The sequence below is a fragment of the Mustela nivalis genome, assembly GCF_964662115.1.
Source record: "Mustela nivalis genome assembly, chromosome: 2".
NCBI lineage: Eukaryota > Metazoa > Chordata > Mammalia > Carnivora > Mustelidae > Mustela > Mustela nivalis.
The window spans coordinates 40,175,883-40,194,084 of NC_139021.1; the positions used below are offsets into that span (position 1 = coordinate 40,175,883).

The window sequence follows — 18,202 nt, forward strand, 5'->3', positions numbered from 1 at the left end:
TTCTGTATTTAGTTTTTTATCTTTGTAGTAAAATATTCATATGGGGATTAGTTTGAAATAATTTTGGTGATTTCTTTTAAAATGTCAATGAAAGTTTCAGACCATCCAGTTGAACAGAGAATTTATTTATTTACATTGGAAAGGAGAAACATGCCATAGGTGTAAGTGTGTGTGTACATGCATGTATAAAAGAGCATTGGTATTTTTCTTCCAAGTGTATAAGGAGTTTTATTTCACAGGACCAATTTTCTTCTGTTTCATATGTCAGTAATCTCCACATTTTGACCATAGGAACTTCTGCTTCTTTATCAGTACCATGGCAAATCATCTAAAATAATTTGAAGTGATCTGTAAGTGATAACCTTAGAACAAATGAAATCAACTAATATAGCTCCTTTTCACCTGTGTGTTCTGTGATCTTCTTATTAATCCATGGTCTAATCCGTCATGCTAACAGTAGAGAGTCCACAATAGACCAATCCAGGAGATAACCAAAGAACACGGATTTGGCTGAAGAGATAATGATACTCTTAACATGTTTATGCTTCTCTTCAGGGTTTGCAGAACCTTTGGTAGCATTTTTATCATCCTCATAGTGATCCAGGGAACCATTTTCCTTTTTCCTGGTATATCATCCAGTCTTCCTCCTCAGATTAGTTAAAAACACTATCTACAGGAAGTTTCTTTCCCTTCACAGAACAAGGCTCACCAGGACTATTGCAGGCACCTCACTTAAGACTTATTGCTGTTTTTGGTCTGTGCTCTTCAGGCTGTTGTTGGTCTGGAGAATTTTCATGAGGAATAATGATACCACAGGGAGACTCCTCCCCGAGAGTGCTGAGGGCTGCATTGCCACCGGCCAAGGAGACAGATGGGACAGAACTGATGGCCTCAGTTGGTTTGAGAAGGCCTGTGCTCTGGCTCTTCCTCTTTCTTGGGTTCCTCTCATTTTTCTTCTTTTTCTTGCTTTTCTTCTTCCTCATCCTTTGGTTCTGGTTCTTGCTTTACATGTAGTTTTCCATGTCCTCTCAGCCTTTTGTTCCAACCTCAGCATCTGGATCCAGCAGGTGCTACCTGAATCTCTAATTCTTCCTTCTCTCTCCTTGGTCCCATTCATCGGCTTCCATTTCCTTTTCCCTATCATGCACCCTTTTCTGAAGAACACATCCTCTGTGAGATTTGGGATCATCTATATTGTCATAACTTCTAAGAATTATTTTAGTCATTTGACCTCTTTTGCCATTTCTCTTCTCTCTTCTCTTTCAGTCTCTTTCTCCTACTCCCGGGTTTTCTTCTGGTCTCTGCTTTCCCAGTTCTGAAGGCACTCTTGGTAAGAAACTTCTTTCTCTCAGAGTTTTCATTCAGATTTTGTGTGTTCATCTGCATCTTTTTCACCCTCTTCATAGTCCTGCTTCTTGTCTTCTCTGCACTCCCCCCATTCACATTCTCTCTCATCCTCATTCCCTTCCATGATCCCTGCTCTTTCCTCTCAGTCAACTGCCATCCTTATTCCTATCTGAGCTCCTTTCCTAATCACAGTCACGATCCCGGCCCCATTAACTTCCTGAGCCCATTCCTTCTTTCGCTCACACTCTCTCTCTTCCTCATTCCCATTCTCACCTTTCTTGTTCCCGTTTACATCTGGTCTGTTTTCTCTCTGTCTCAATTTCCTGTCTTTTTCCATTTCCTTGTTGCCTTTTTCCCAGTTTCTTGTGTGTGTTTCTCTGAATATGCTGCTTTCTCAGGATATCAGGTCTCTTTTGTGTTCTTCCATTATTATAGGGATTATATCCCCCTTCCTCCTTAGTGGTAAGTAAATAATCGATCAGTGGAGCACTAGAAGTGTGTGGAAACTGTCCTCCCCTTTTCTTCTTCTTCCTGGGGTCAGTCAAATTTTTGTGAGGGGGCACTGAGTTCACTAAAGTGTATTGAAACTTCAAAATCCCCTTTGATCATCTGATCTCTTTTGTTTCTTCATCTGAGGCTTCTTATCATTAGTGACAGTTCCTAGCCTGGCATTCCCATAAGAAGCTTTCTTCTTTGCCTTCCATTTACCCAGTTGTGCCTTTATCCTTGCATTAACTTTAACAAGTAGCTTCTGCTCTCCAATCTGCAGGTTGTACCATAACCTGAGTGCACAGGGGTAGGGTTCAGGCTCCTTATAAGGCTTGAAGTTCTCCAGATGCACCTTGTATTCTTCCAGCTCAAAATCAAGCCACATTTAGCAAGGGGTTATCTTACCAGGCATGTCTGAAGCTTTCTCAGAAATATTACCAACAAAAGTTGTAGTAGTAGTTTCCTTCGTCTTTAAGCCTGGATGATTCTTTCTTATTCCCAAATGCTTTCCCACCATAGACACAGTGGATACTAAGCCAGTTGGAGCAGCTGCCATAATGCTCACTGGTATAGGAATCACTGTGGTCCCTGGAGGTACAGGTGGAGAGTCAGGAAACCATGGAGGTCAGATCCCTGATGGGACTGCTGGGATTTCCAGAAGAGGGTGATTCAAAGGAGGGAGGAAAAATATTCTTAGGCAGCTGTCTGCCACAGAGGACATGGCACTGTCTTCATGTTCTTTTGGGCTCCAGGTTATGAGTAATCTCCACCGCTTCCACGTTTCTGCGTGCTGCTTACCAGGGGACTAGTTCCAAAGTACCTCCTCATGTAGGCCACAGACACAAGCACACTGTTCAGGGAGCTTCTGGACCATTGGTATTCAAAGGAGCAGGTCCAAGTGCCCAAAGAACGAGCCATGTGGATACGGTGGTGTACAGCCAGACCCCATATGTTGATGTTAGTAAACTTGGCACCTTTATTCTCTTGGGTCAAAGAAGATGGCATCAGACTCTGATTTTGAAATGTTTTCCCTCCTTTTGTTCATGATCTGATATTTTAAAATATGGAATAAAAAGGTGTTTATATCCAATAAGTACCTCGATGAGCTTAGAAGAACTCTCATATGCTGACTTTTCTCAGCTGTTACTTTTTTATTTTTTTAAGATTTTATTTTTAAGTAATCTCTGCATCCAACATGGGTAGTATGCAAAAAGCACTCGTGCAATTGAGTTGTGAGCCAAACAGACCACTTTTTTTTTTTAGATTTTTATTTATTTATTTGACAGACAGAGATCACAAGTAGGCAGAGACGCAGGCAGAGAGAGAGGAAGGGAAGCAGGCTTCCCGCGGAGCAGAGAGCCCAATGTGGGGCTCAATCCCAGGACTCTCACGACCTGAGCTGAAGGCAGAGGCTTTAACCCACTGAGCCACCAGGTGCCCCCAGACCACTTTTTTTAAGGAATTCATTTTTGCGTGAAAGAACAACAAACTACGTATTCAGACTTGAATATTTGGCATCCATTTTTGCAAAAATTAACTGAGTGAGTCATATGCAGGAAAATAACTGACATTGTTTTTGCCAGTGATAAAATTCAAGTTTTCAGGCAAAAACAAGGATTTGGGAAAATGTATCAACCACTCTTGAGTATGACATCCTCCCCAATACTTAAGACATTCCTGTCAAGACTAGTGGTGATATGAACAAGTGATTTTTTTCTGTCCTATTATATAATGCAGTGTGAAAATATTTGGAAGATCTGTATAATTCAGCAAATCAGCATTGCTAAACAACCAATGCATGATATTACAAAACTATGCGTTTTAAATGCAAAATAGGGGCGCCTTGATGGCTCAGTGGGTTAAGCTTCTGCCTTTGGCTCAGATCATGATCCCAGGGTCCTGGGATCCCAGGGTCCTGGGATCGAGCCCCCGCATCGGGCTCTCTGCTCAGCAGGGAGCCTGCTTCCTCCTTTCTCTCTGCCTGCCTCTCTGCCTATTTGTGATCTCTATCAAATAAATAAATAAAATATTTTAAAATAAGATAAAATGCAAAATAGACCGATGGATTTTAATGTAACAGAGTACAAAATGTTCATTGATACGATTTCAGTTTCCACAGTGCAATTAACTTTTAAGGAACTAGCACTTTTCAAGTTTTGATGTAGTATTGAAGAAGATCCACAGTTCTCTGAAAACACTATTAAAATACTCTTCCCTTTTCCAACTACATGTCTGCATGAGGCTGAATTTTCTTCTAAGGCTTCACCTAAAACAAGACTCCAAGAGCAAATCAGCAGTAATATGAGAATCCAGGTGTCTTCTATTAAGTCATAGATTAAAAAGATTGACAGAAACATAAAATGTCACTCTTCTCACTACCTTTGTTTTAGAAAATAATCATTTTTATAAAAATGTGACAACATGTAATGTGTTTATTATTTTTAATAGTCTTTAATAATGTTCTCTTTTAATTTCTAATATGGTAAATATCAATAGATAGAACTACAAAAACCAAGCTCTTTGGGGTTCACATAATTTTTAAGCGTGTAAAACAGTCTTGAGACCAAAAAGGTTGAGAACTGTTATACAAATCCTTTGTACCCTCCCTACACACATGCCACCTGACCTGAAGATGTGATTCTTCCCCCTTTCATCTGCTTTCAAACTTTCTACTTCTCATACAATACCTTGGGCCCAGTATTGTACCATCCATACACTGAGAGGTAAGGTGCTTGTGGGGAAGCACCCAGATTTTGGGGTCAGAGAGACGGGGTTTCAAAAAGACAATACCTGCATCCTCTTAGAGCTTTCAGTCAGTGGGGGAAAGAAGTCAACCATAAACAGGGTCCTTATAGGGAACAGGCATCTAAATCAGGTTGGGAGATAAGGTTCCTCCTCCTTGTAGAAGATGATTCTTAAGCTGTCTTAATATTTTAGAAGAATGACAAGTAAATTGATTTGACTTTTCTGTAATGAATGTGGAAGAATGGAGTAGTAAGATCTGGAGCTGCCCAGGCAAGTAGGATTGAATTAGGAAACCTGTCCCCTGTACCCCTTAGAATAGAAATTGAGCTAACAGGAAGAAGCAGTTGAGAGAGAAGGCTGACAAACACTTTTTCTGAGTGACAAGAATGTGTGTAGTGCTACTGTTCACAATTACTCTTTCTCCTCCCTCCAGAAGAACCACCTCACCTGTTGAACTCAGGGGGTGAAGAATGGCATCCCACACTCTGAGAATGAAAGGACTTCAAGGAGGCATTCCCAAGAAAGCCATGTTCAGTTAAGGTGGAGGGAGGGCTTGTGGAGTTCACCATAGAACAGGCATGGTGAACAAAGTTGGCCAAGACAGAAGGTCGGGGAACAGGGGATGGCAAGAGATGGGTAAGAAGAATGGAGCAGGATTGAGATAAGAGCCTGGAAGGAACTTACGTTTCAATCAAAAAACAATAGGGATCAGAGCTCTGGGGGATTGGATCTGAAAGTCTGGTTCCAACTAGAAGCAAGGCGGTTTCCATGCATGACATAGTCTCATGGCCCTGAGTGGTGAGGCCACTGGACTCTGCTGCATCCAGGTCAGCAGTCTACACACTTTGCTCTCAGTTTTGAATAGAATTGATTCTAATAAAATCCAGATTGTTAGGAAACTTCAAAGCTTATCTCTGGATAGGGAAGTACAAAGTACCCAAGGAAAAAATGCGTTGAAACGTAGTCACTGTCTTCAGAAGGCCATTATAGGCACTCAATACTAGTGAGTAAGGCCTAAGGACCAAACCCTTTCTATCAAGAATTTGTTCATTAGGGCACCTGGGTGACTCCGTGGGTTGGGTGTCTGCCTTTGACTCAGGTCATGATCCCAGGGTCTTGGGATCAAGCCTCACACAAAGCTCCGTGCTCAGAGGGGACCCTGCTTCTCCCTCTCCCTGCTGTTCCCCCTACTTGTACACATGCTCACTCTCCCTCCTTCTCCCTCTCTTGCTCTCTCTGTCAAATAAATAAAATCTTTAAAAAAAAAAATTGTTCATTAGAACAAGTTGTTATCAGGGAGCCAAGAGGATTCAGACAGATAAGGTTTCAGTTTGCTTGAGGTCAATACCAAAAAAAAGGCAAGAAGAATGAACCCATAAGATAGTTTCATTATTCTTCCTTACGGTTGAGGAAACTGAGGCACAGAGAACTTGCCCAAAGACACATGGGTTGTCAATAGCAGATTAAAATGCAAACCTAGATCAACCCAACTATGTCTGTGTGTAGAGGTAAAGGAGAAGCTGTTCTCCGCAGAATGAGCTAGAGCAGAACCTCGTTGAGTAATCCAGGGCTTTTCACCCCCGGTTTTCCCCAGTAGAGAGCCCTAATGGACTGAGATGAATACCCCAGACTATCAGTTTTACCAGAAAAATACTTTCAGATATTTTCTATAATTTTGTTTAGAAAAAGCAAGGTACAGTGAGTAACCAGTTGTAGCTAGGTTTCAAGTTGTCACCCACTGCTGATGGACAGGTGGTAACTTCCAGGAACAATATGGGGAGGAGGTCAGGTTAGGCACAACAGGAAAGCATTCCATAATCCACTAGTCAAGTCTGCCATGGTCCCAGGGATGAGGAATGAGAGACTACGATGGATGTGATGACCCCAGGTTCTTGTCTTGCTCAGTGGTTCTCAACTCTGGCTTCAGAGTGAGTCACATGGCAGCTTTAAAAAGTGCTAGTAACCAGGCCCAAGGCCCCAAAATTCGAATTAGTCCATCTGCTGTGTGGCCCAAGCATCAGCATTTTTAAAAAACCAGTTATTCCAGTGTGCAGTCAGGACCAATATCTACTAGTAGCAGTAGATCTTGGGCACATCACATTCCTCTTTGGGCTTACTGTCCTTGTCTGTTTAAAAAAAGAAAAGAAAAGAAAAGTTATTTGTTAAAAGCTTACTGCAGGTATAAAAATACGAGCTTATAGTAGGTAATTATTAATGTCCCTTCTAGGATTAAACACTTTTATGAGTCTTTTTCATGATGTAATCATTCTAAAATAATTATTTCATTTAGGATTCAGAATATATTATCATTAGTGTTTTTCTTGGTCCCTGGAAACAACCTGGTGTCAATGCTGATATTAAGGTTTGAGTCCCATCATAAGCTACTTGCCTTCCATGGGAAAGAATTGCAACCTCCAGATGGAAATGATGCAAATCCTTCCCACTAGGAGAAGCATCTCAAAGCATGTGGCTCTCCCCAAAGTCAATCATGGGCGTCACCTTCCACTGCAAAGAGCGGCACTTAACTAATAATACCAAGTAGAAATCAGGACTCTAGAAAGTTGACTGAAAACAATTTTAAGTCAATAGAGAAATTATACATAACTTAGGAGCCATTTTAGTTCTTATTTTAAAGATTCTTTTTTAAGATTTATTTATTTAAGAGGGGGCAGCAGAGAGAGAAAATCTTCAAGCAGATGCCCCTGTAAGCGGGAAGCCTGACATCCCGCTGGATCTCACAACCCATGAGATCATGACCTGACCCGAAACCGAGAGTCAGACACTTAACCCACACTCCAAAGATTGTTTTTAATTGACATCCACAAGACATGTAGGGAAAATTATAAAAGACTTGCTCTCAAAGAATGTAATGCACTTTTGTTTTTGACATTTTTTTATTGAGGGATGGAGGTTAAACAAGATTTTTCCCAGTAGATTGAGGCATAGCATATTACGATCATCTTCCACCTCAACATCTAATGCTAAGAAAGACCCAGCAAATTCCTTCCAAGTCCCTTCTCTCTGGCCTTGGTTTCCTTCCACTGTTTATTGTATACTCGAGACTACCAGGGCTTCTCTGCACTCAGCTTTTATGGAAGAACACTGGATATTTAATCTAATTACCAGCACAAATTTATTCTGAAATATCCCAGGTCTAGTGAAAAAACCCAGGGACTAACAAGGAAGGGATTTGCATGACCCCACCTGGAAAGGCGTGGGTATGTGTGCTAGGGAAGCTCCTCACTGTGTCCCCAGTGAAGGAGCCCCATGCCCCTCACTGCCTTTGCGCCTGATGGTCAGCAGGGCTGAGCACAGACCTGGAGTCAGACTGCCTGGATCTGAGTCCTGACCTACAACTTCAGGGCACATGATGTTCTGCAAGTCACTTACCCTCCCTGCGCCTCTTCCCCACCACTGGAAAAGAGATTGTAAGAACACCGACCTCACAGAACTGGCGGGAGGAAACCAGTGAAAGAATTCATGGAAAGCATTTAGCATGACACCTGGCACATAGTAAGTGCTCAGTAAGTGTGAATTCTCTGCTAAGTTCTGTCAATATAAAAGTGCATACCTTCAAGAGAACTTCCTGCCACAAAACCAGATCGGTTTTCTCCTTTGGCATTCTGTTTTGCCTTAAATGTGTTTCACCACCACCAAGTTTCATGTCATACACAGACCCAAAATGACCCGTTTCAAGGGAGTGTCAAATCGCAAGAGTATTTTCGCAAAATGAAAGCGCCCACCCGCACTGTGTTCCCTGCGTGGCCAGCAGGCCCAGAGGTCCTGGTCATCACACAGGAGCAGAGTTGGTAAAACATGGATTATTTCTTAAGGAACTATAATAATCAGTCCTTTACATGAAGTGTCTGACTCTGGTGAATCCCAAACATCTAAATACAGACATCTACAGGCAGAATCTGTACATCAGGCTCTTCACAGCCTACTCAAATTCAACACGGGACACCCCGCATTGGCTTATCTTGGGTTATAACATGACCAAAATGGAAACTGCTCATCTGTGTGTCGGTACTTGTGCTGGAAACATACACTTCTCCCAGACAGAGAGTAAGGAAAGTACTTTGCTTAAACTTCCCCTTCTACGGTTTAAAAATTCTTATTGTACTTTCGGATCAGCTGTTGAGTCATCCGGTCACATTCTGAGTCCAACTCTTCCGTCCCTGAGGCCTGAAGGACCCAGCAGAGGAAAGAGGTCCTGAAGAACTCTTTACAGAGCTACAGCTAGTTAGAGTGGAGAAGAAAGACACAAATTTTGCTGAGGGATTAGGGATTTTAAAAGACCCGTGGTCAAAAATAAGTAAAGGGACACCTGGGTGGCTCAGTCCATTCAGCAGCTGCCTGGGGCTCAGGTCATGATCCCAGAGTCCTGGAATGGAGTCCTAAGTCAGGCTTCCTGCTCAGTGGGAAGCTTGCTTCTCCCTCTCCCTCTGTTGCTCCCCCTGCTTGTACGCTTTCTCTATCTCTCTCTCTCTCTCTCTCTCTTTCTGACAAATAAATAAAATCTTTTAAAAATAATAAAATAATTTTAAAAATAAAAAAAAATTTAAAGACGCATCTTCTGAGCCCTACCAGACTTGATGAAACTAATAAATCGAGAATCTGGCCCATAGGGGGCAGACCTGCACTGAGGACCGGATAAAATGTCCCTGCTGGGCTGTGGTCTGGGAACAACACCCATAACACTGTTTTAAAATATGATCCATTTCCATTTTCCCTCAGTCGGCCTGCTGTTAAGGATGTCCCGCAGTGGTGGAGTTCTGTGTTTCTTTTCCCGCCAAAAATAGAAACCCTCCGTTGTCTGAACCATCTGTCTGTTTTTAGGAGAAAAAGAGAGGCACCAAACTCCAGATCCCTTTCGCCCTGGACTCGGAACAACCCTCTCCTCACGGAAGCACTTGTCATCTGGAGCTTAGGGTCCGCCTCTGGGGAAAAATCGGCACAATTTCAATAACTCCCTTCCAAAAAAGGACTCCTTAAGTACTTCAGGGCACCTAAGTGGATCTAGAGTTCAAGAGGAACCCTGAAAGGACTCCTCACCTCCAACAGAAGATGGGCAATCAGGGTCCCGGGCTTGGCAGAGGCAATAGAGGAAGCCACAGGGGTCAGTGCGTTTGTGCTGACAGGCTTTCTGAGACGGGAAAGCCCTATCTCCGTGACCTTAGAACATGACTACTCAGCACAAATATTCTCAGAATGCAGTGACTGGGCTTTATTTTTAATTTTATTTATTTAAAGGTACAGAAAAACACAAAAGGAAAAAAACATAACTCTCACTTTTTTGGTGCACTGAAACACACAATATATAAAAATGAAGAAATCCTTCCACTCTCCCAAGAGGTAAACACTGTTCATTTGGTGCCCATCTTTCTGGATGGGCAGATGAGACATTTACTGATTTTTTTTTTTTTTTCTTAACAACAACAACAACAAAATATGGCATCGTGTTGGCAGCCTGGGCAACCTCAAGCCCACCATCTGCAGAGGACGGCTCAGAGAGACCAGCCATCTCCCCACAGGGCCTGCTGGCAAAAAAGGCCTCCAGGGGCTGCGCCTCACAGCCAGTCAGAAAAGGAATGTTCCAGACACTGATCACAAAACTTCTGACGTCATCTAAATCATTACATTGAGCAAATTACTATATGAACACAGAAGTACAAGCCACGTAAGAGTACAGAATTTAATGACATATATTGTATGTAATATGTAATATATATATTGTATGGGTGTATTGCATATTTTTTCTAGTGTATTATAAGCACTGTAGGTTCTATAAATTTTAACCCCACACTATTCTCTTACTTGTGAGCAGCGGCTGTGCTTGACCCATCATAAGAGCTGAAAGCCAGGAGCTGCCAATTTTAAGGAACAGGAAGCCTTTAAGTCCTGTCCCTGTATCTCCGTGCCCATATACATATATTCACAGAGAATTCTTAAGTGTTCCCAGAACTGTAAGCCAAAGAAATCTTGACAGTAGAACTTCAGGCACTCTAAAAATCTCATTGGGCAACAGGTGTTTCCCAGAGCCACTCTTGGCAATGACTTCCAAGGGGCTGCTTTCCTATAGTCTGAGATCCATGCTCTAATGAAAATTAGTTCCAATGGAACTCTGTCACAGGATCATCACCCAGAAAGAACCACAACCCACTGCCTCCTTTTCAAGTCTGAAAGGACAAAGGGGTGGTGTTGGAGAAGCTCTGAGACCCCTTTCTTTATATCTTGATTCATTTATTTTAAACATTCCTATGGACCAGGCCCTGAACGAGGCCCTGGGGGCACAGACGTAGACCCTGCACTCATGGAAAAAGGAAGACAACACAGATCAAGGTTATCATTTATATGATTCTAACTGCAACTGACAGCAAATCCAACCCAAACAGGTCTGTGTTTAAAAAGAGAATGGAGGGCACCTGGGTGGTTCAGTGGGTTGAGCATCTGCCTTCGGCTCTCATGATCCCAGGCTCCTGGAATCAAGCCCCACATCAGGCTCCTGGCTTCTCCCCCTGCCTACTGCTCCCCCTGCTTATGCATGTACTCATGCTCTCTCTGACCCTGTCAATAAAATCTTTAAATAAATAAAAAATAAAAAGAGAATTGACTGGTTCCTATAAATGCAGCCTGCAAGGATAGAGTTGGCTTTAGGAACAGCTTGATTCAAAGCTTAAACGCTGTCATGAGGAGCCATCTCTTGCCTTCGCTCCCTCTTGGTTAGTTTAATTCTCAGGCAAGTCACGGTGACCCAAGCAACCTGCGGCTCAATCATTACCAACTTGGGCCATTAGAAGTGAATGAGTTAATGATCCCCAAAACTCAAACGAGTATTCAGAGATCGAGTGCCCTTAGCCCTGATTGGCTCATTTAGATCGCCTGCCCATTCCTGGGCCCATCACTGAAGCCGAGGGGGATGAACTATTGCTTAGTGTAGACTAGGTCACTGCTCCCCCAGGGGAGGGGTCACCTTTACCCACGGTACAGAGGTTGAGAGCGAAGGAGGGGGCTGTACCCCAAAATAAAGATACAGTAGCTATACATACAAAATAGGCTGCTGGGCCACAAAAATAGGGACTATCCACCCCATCCATGTAATTACAAGTGAGGAGAATATTTTGAAGGGGAACTACAAGGGGCCATGGGTCACCTGCCCCAGGGTGTAGCAGCTGGCCCGTGGTCCTTAGGCAAGGAGCAGGCATCCGCCAAGTGGAGGTTGTGGGTTCTTAATCATAAAAAGGCAAACTCACGGGAAAGCCCAGAGACAGGAGAGAGCAAGACCTTTGGAGGAACTTAAAGATCGACAGTAGGACTGGAACTCAGAGAGCGGGCCTAAGGAATGGCAGAGACAAAAGGAGTGTTGAATGTCACCTGTCACAGTAGCTGGGGACCCAGTGCTATGTGGGCATGAGGATCTAATCTGACTAGGCCCCTTCCATGCTTAAAACACAAAGTCTCCAGTTCAACATGGTCTTCAGTGCCCTATCCACTCTCCAGCCTCCTGCCTCTCCCACCCTTGGCCTCTCCCTGCACTTCTGGCCACACAGCCCCAACTCAGATGAACATTGAGATGGGAAGGGGTCCATGTGCAGACACCAGCCAAAGACCTGTCCTCGGCACCTGTCCTCGGCACCTCGCCATACTCATACTTGCCTCGGCTGCCTTGCCCCTGGACACTCACCATGTGAGCTGAGGCCAAGACAGGGGCTTTCACTGGGTCTGGGGTCGAGAACAAACATGGCAGGTGAGCAGGGACTTTTCAGGGCAAGGAGAGGGCAGCGCAGCAGGGGGCCACAGGCTCAGAAAGGATTCTTGAGCTCCACAGGTGGTCTCTGAAAGCTGCTGAGAGCGGATCCAGTCTCCAGCTTTGAACTCCTTGAGAAATTTTCCGTAGCTTCTTTCAGGAGGGAGCCGTGGGAACAGCAACTTCTTCAGAGTCACAAATATGGGAAGGTGGAGAAAACAAGACAAGTGAGGGTCAGGATTGCATTTAGTGCCTAATAACTCTTACCTTGGGTTCTGCGCAGAATTTTCTCCCTGCTTCCTCTCTGGCTTTTGACCTTTCTGACTTATGTCTAAGCTACCCAGTTTAGATGCGTGTTTTTAATTAAAAATTGCCGCCATCACGTTCTGGAAGTAGATTAATAAATAAGTGAAAGTTATTGGGAAAGTGGATTTGGGGTTTTTTGGGTTTTGTTTTGTTTTTGTTTTAAGTCCACAGAGCCACCATAGGTGTAAAGTAATTTGCTAGATTAACTCCAGGGCTTCCCCTGTTTTAAAGCGTTTCCCTATCTTACATCCAGGCCGTCAAGGCAGAATCAGGGGCGCCATGGGCTGGTGGCCGGCTTCGCCTGCTCTGTCCGTTGCTCACCCCTGCACAGCACACAATTTCTTCCTGCCGCCGGACAAGTCCAGCTGCAGCTGCAAGCACACATCTGTGTTTAGCTAACAGACCCGCCAGGCTCACGCCAATCATCTCTTTTGTGCAAAGAGACCAAAAACGTGCAAAAAGCCTCGCGGGGGCCCCTGTGTCCCGAATGCGGTTTCTGTGCAGTAATCGCCATCTGCGTTTTCTCATTCGTCAGCTAGAAAATTGCGTGCCTCCGGATCCGCTCTTAGAATCTGACCTTCTAGAGCAGCCCCTCCAACCCCCCGGTGGCAGACTCTTTGGCTACAACTCCAGACTCCTCCAGGTGCACAGCGACTCCTTCAGATTTGTCCAGTTTCCTAAATCTTAATTTTCTATTTCTTGACATTAGAACCACGTGAAGGCAGAGCAGGGATTCTCGTTGGCTGACACCGCAGCTGTCAGAAAACTAGGGAAGTCCTCTCGGCTGCAGGGAAGGTTCCTGTGGGGTCCAGCCCCTGGCGACGCTGGAAGCCACCAACTGGGACACCTACCCTCTTCCCCAGCACCCGCCTGCCCATGTTGCCCTTTTCTCCAGAGTATCTCCAAGCACATTATGGAGATGACCACCAGCTCTTTCAAGAAGGACTTGATCCTATACGAATGCCTATGCACATGTTCCTAAAAGGCTGAGGGATTGACCCAGGCCTTCTCTTTTTCCCCCCCAGACACTGGAGCAGAGCAGAGAGGGGATGGAAAGGATGGGCTCTAGACCTTTCATCTGATCCTTCCCAGAGCAGGTGCTCCTCCCTGCCGACTGGCCTGCGATTACCAGCACCTGCTAAGCCTTTTCCCAACAGAGAAAATGAGTCCCAGCAAAGAGCCCAACATCATCACCCCTCACATGGAGAAAGGTCAGGACTTGAAATAGCCCCCTTTCATGCTCTACCTCACACCACTTAAGGTCTCCTTGTAAACTAGCCCTGGGTCATTCACCTCCCACACCAGGCAGCGTCTGAGGTGTTTTGCTGGATAAAAGCCCATCCACTCCTGAGACAAAGATGCGCTCCTTCCCCCTCTCTGAAGAAAGCAGCGGCTCCTGCCGTCATCAGGGCTGAACATCAAACATCTTCTCCTGCACTTCGGTAAGACTTGTCCGGTGACAGTTAGTGGCCTGTGTGGAGTTGGGGAAGGCTGGAGGCAGCCAGGCTGGTTAGGAGAATAAGGCAGGGAACCCTGAGCTGCCCACGTGCGGTGGTGACAGGACATCAGGAGTCAGCTCAGCTGGGGGGGAGGGCGGTGGGGGGACTGTTAGGAACATGGACTCGCAGCCCCCATCCCAGAACTGCTGGATCAGAATTCATCCTGCAGATCCCTGGGCCATGTGAACGTTCGAGAAGCCCTGATTTCCAGGCAACTCCAAGATTGATCAAATCAGAAGTGAGTCTCTAGTTCATTTCTTTGACAGAGGAAGGAGCTATTAAGGAACCCAGACCACTTGCTCAAGGCTACAGTCTCCAAGAGCTGGGATCTCATAACTGGCTGAAACCTGCCTCTTGAAGCGGGAATTCTTTGCTTTGGGGGCTGCATCTAGAACAAAGCCCCAAGCCAAAAACACTCCCTCTGTAAATCCAGGCTGGAACTCCCTTCAGGAATCTGGGCTGAGGCTCCCTGGGGCCAGCCTGCAGGAGTGGGGGCATGGGAGGGGCCCCAGCAGGGCAGAGCTTTGAGCTGCTCCCATGAAATAACTGGGCACAAAGTCCCAGCAGCCAGGCCCTTTCGGGCCTGTCCTTTGGCCACAAGCTCCTTCGGAACAAAGCAAAGCCCTTTGGGCCTGGGCCTGACTCAGCAGCTTCAGAGGCAGGCTGGGGACACATTGCCCCAGATCTTCTTGCTGCTCCCTTGAGCTCACTTCTTTGGACGCTGCCATGCCTGAGGGTCACAGGGTTACACCACCACCCCACACCCCGCTAAAGACTTCTCTCCAGAAATGCAATGTAGAGCCCCTGTCTCTGAACCCCGGACCAGTGTCCCTCCTCTGTGTAATCTGTCCTACTGCCCCAGGCAAAATCAAAGGCTCCAGGCTCCTACACGAGGCAGCACAAACAATTCTGCAAACTTGTGCCCAGTAACCACGCCGGATACTTTCGCTTACTTCATCTCCTTTTACCCTTCACCTGTGGAGACGGGTACTGTTCCTCCCCTTCCACAGCTGTGACAATGAAGCTAGTGGGCTGTGGAGCTAGGATTTAAATCTGGGTCCTAACTCCAGACCCAGTATTTAACCACCTAAGAGCCGCATCTCACGTACATTTAGTTGTGGAATTTAGCATATTATTTGATAATTATTTAATTGCATGTGTGTGTGCCTTTTCCACTAGACCATACACCTACCTCCAGGGGTCCCCATCTTATTCACAGCTTGTATCCCAGTGCTTAGCGTGCCCAGAACGTCATCTATGCTAAACACACTAGGCTGAACTAAATTATTCAGCAAACTTTTACCAAGCAAAATCCTACGTGCCAGACCTGGTGCCAAGAACAAGAGGTACAAAGATGAAAAAGAGAGAACAAAGAAACAAACAAAAAACCCCTGCATTGGGGCGCCTGGGTGGCTCAGTGGGTTAAGCCGCTGCCTTCTGCTCAGGTCACCATCTCAGGGTCCTGGGATCAAGTCCCGCATTGGGCTCTCTGCTCAGCGGGGGGCCTGCTTCCCTTCCTTTCTCTCTGCCTGCCTCTCTGCCTACTTGTGATCTCTCTCTGTCAAATAAATAAATAAAATCTTGAAAAAAAAAAAAAACCTGCATTAAACATACAGACCTTGCAGTATAATTAGGGATCTGTAACGATAGACGGATTAACAAAGTGTGGTGGAGACACAAGGAGGGTGCCCAGGAGTCAGCCTGGAGAAAGGGGTTAGGGGTGACCACTGCAGCTCATGCAGAACCTGAGTGAGATTGGACACCAGAAAGAAATTCACTACACTGGCTGGATCTCTCAGGGAAGAAAGAGCAAAAGCTGAAGCATGAGGGTTTGAAAGAGCCCATTTCACAAGATCTTAGGGGAATAAGAAAGAGCCCTTGGAGGGAGTGGGCTTTCGAAGGGTGCCCCATAAATTGAATTCCTCCCTCCCAAAACACAGACCTCCCCCTTCCCAGACAAGGTCCACCCCAGTCAACAAACTTTGGGAAACAGGACCACACGCATCTTTCCTCAGGACAGGAAGGGCAAGATATCTGCTGAAAGCGCTGTGCCTTTTCTCCCAGGTCAACAAACAGCCCATCCCCCACCCCAGGAGGGCAGAGGGAGGAGCTTTTTCTTCTATAATCTTCCCTCTGGGGAGTCTGAAATTCCTTCCAGTCCACAGAAAGAGAAAACCTTGGGAATAACAGGACCCCCCCCCAGCCCACCCCTCCAACCCCAGTGTTCAGAGCTGTCACGGGACGTGCTACAGAGGGCGGTGCCCAAGACTGAACAAGTGGACAGGTAGCCTGGGGCCACACACAGGCACACACAAGGTCCTGGTGCTGTGCCGTGGGGAGAGCTATACTCCTGAAGGTGATGGCGAGCCACGAAGAATGGTGAGCAGGGTGGTGACAGGACCAGGAAGATCACCAGGAAGAGCTGTGGGGGTGAAGAGGGTGGGAGGGTAACCTGCAAGGGTCACCCCAGAACTCTGCCTGGGGCAGCAAAGATGGAAAAAAAGAGGGAATCAAGAGGTGTTTGGGAGGTGACACACTGGACCAGAGGATTAAGTGGGTGTGACAGAAAAAAAGGAAAGAGGGAGTCAAGTTTCCCTCCAGGGTTCTGGCCAACAGCTGGTTGGGTGATGGTATTGTTCTGGAGGCTGAGCGGAGGGAGAGGGATTGGCAGGGGAAGAAGAGCTCACTGTGGGACATGTTGGGCTTGGGGTCTTGAATATCAGAAGATGCCTAGGAGGACGGATATCAGGAGGGAAAGCTAAGCTTGGAGGGAGAGACCGGGAGTCAGCCAAGGAGGAGAAGACACATTTCCCAGACAACAGGAGGCTGGTGTGGAAAATAGCATGACAGTGAATCACCCAGGATGGTCTTTCTCTGCCTGGATCTCCTCCTGCTCCTAGGAAACTCCAGGGCCTCTCACACACATCCCAGGGAAATCTGGGGACCCTGGGTTTGTGTGTGTGTGGGGGGGGTAAACTTACATGAACTTACTTCATGAACTAGACCTTTGCTGCCACATGTACCGTGGTTTTCCCCCTCCCTGTTCTGCTTACTGTGGGCCCCCTGGGCTCAGACATGCCTAGGGCCCTCCAATAGCCATGACACTAGCCCTGACCCACAGGGCCAGTTCCTGCCATCAAGGGCACTCATGTCTGCATTGAGAAGAACAAATGTGCAACAAGTAAATGAAGTCTGACCACGATGAGAAGTAGTTTCTCTGAAAACCAACAGGAACCAGCTATATCCTAGTCTCTTAGCAGGCCAAGCCCCGCACAGGTCAGGACTAACCCACTCAGCCCACACTGTTGCCCAAACCAAAACCACCACCTCCATGACCAGGAAGGTTCCTAGCATCCCCACACCCTGACCCCAGTCCAAGCTTGCCTTCCTTCCTACACCAGGATTAGCATCTTTCCACAGTGACTGATGTTGGAACCATCAATTTGCTTTGGAAGGGGGAACCTAACCCCATCCGTGTGGTACAGTCTGAAGGCATAGCCAATATAGGCAGTAATCAGTACCCAAGGTCTGGATAGTTCTTTCTTAAATAATATCATCTCTGGGTCCACCATTGGCAAATTCTGTTGGCACTACTCTCAAAATCCAGGCAAATTCTAACCACTTACCACCTCCATTGTTCCCAGCCCAGACTCAGCCACCATCGTATCTTGCCTGAATTAGTGCAACAGCCTCCTACCTGGTCTTCCTGTTTCTGCCGTTTAGCCTGTTCTTAACAAGGCAGCCTGAGCGAACCTTTACGATCTACCAGACCATGTCACTACTCTGCTCAAAACCCTCCCCTGTCCTCCCCCCTCAGAACAAAACCCAAGTCTTTACCAAGCCCTGAGCTATCAGCCTTAACACACACACCCATGCACACACATACACACATACACACACACTCACACACCCTCAGGATGCTCTGACCTTATCTCTAGGCTGCAGTTCCTTAATCACTGGGCTCCCTTCAATCCTCAAGTGAAGGACTTTTTCTGTCCTCTCAGGACCTTTGCACTTGCTGTTCCCTCCACCTGGAGCACTCTCCCTTGCACACGGCCATGCATCCCCC

At 46.1% G+C, this 18,202-nt stretch overlaps 1 long non-coding RNA gene across 1 annotated transcript; it reads right to left on the bottom strand.

The window, feature by feature from the left end:
• Positions 1-3,116: 3,116 nt before the first annotated feature.
• LOC309859416 lies at positions 3,117-17,927 on the bottom strand. Its single transcript, XR_014308678.1, has 3 exons — positions 17,760-17,927; positions 12,266-12,513; positions 3,117-6,707 (listed from the first exon to the last, which is right to left on the bottom strand). It is a non-coding gene; the product is annotated as an uncharacterized lncRNA (long non-coding RNA).
• Between the last annotated feature and the right edge of the window lie 275 nt (positions 17,928-18,202).